The sequence below is a fragment of the Pygoscelis adeliae genome, unplaced genomic scaffold (assembly GCF_000699105.1).
Source record: "Pygoscelis adeliae isolate BGI_AS28 unplaced genomic scaffold, ASM69910v1 Scaffold175, whole genome shotgun sequence".
NCBI lineage: Eukaryota > Metazoa > Chordata > Aves > Sphenisciformes > Spheniscidae > Pygoscelis > Pygoscelis adeliae.
The window spans coordinates 3,269,939-3,270,748 of NW_008824941.1; positions in this window are offsets into that span (position 1 = coordinate 3,269,939).

An 810-nucleotide genomic window follows, 5' to 3' on the forward strand; every position below is an offset into this window, starting at 1 on the left:
GTGGCAGGACGTAGATGCGGAGGGATGCTGAATCCTCCTCATCCATGCACCACGCACAGTCTGCAGAAACACAGGGAAGCAGGAGGGCTTTTCTGAAGTTATTTCCACTGCGATAGCTTCTTTTAAAGCAAATTGTCCTCACGAGCAGTTCCCAGTGTCCCATGTTCTTGCGATCGTACAACATGATCTTACTCATTACATTTCCATGTCTCCTTTTTTTTTTTCCTTTTGTTTGCCTTGGCAGTTTGATGCTTTGTTAAAGCTTTATTGGACCCTAATCTGAAACTCGGCAAAGTCACTCACAGACAAAGCAAAGATGCAGCTGCTGGAAGAGGACAAAAAGTAATCCCTGCCAGCACCGAGTTGTGTTTGCTCGGAGCAAAGTGGACTGCATGGAAACAGTGATGCATATCAAACAGGCAATCACGTCTGCATTTGACTGCCTTGTAGTATTCTCTTCCAGTCTCATATGCCAGACCTAGAGACCGAAAACCAACTCCCAGCATTGCCTCTTTGGCCAGAACAGCATCAGTATTGCGGACTCACCATACACGCTTATGTATTTATATTCTGCTGCCTGGCGGAAAAGGACCTGGGGGTGTTGGTCGACAGCCGGCTGAACATGAGCCGGCAGTGTGCCCAGGCGGCCAAGAAGGCCAACGGCATCCTGGCCCGTATCAGAAATAGTGTGGCCAGCAGGAGTAGGGAAGTGATCGTGCCCCTGTACTCAGCACTGGTGCGGCCGCCCCTCGAATACTGTGTTCAGTTTTGGGCCCCTCACTACAAGAAGGATGTTGAGATGTTGGAACG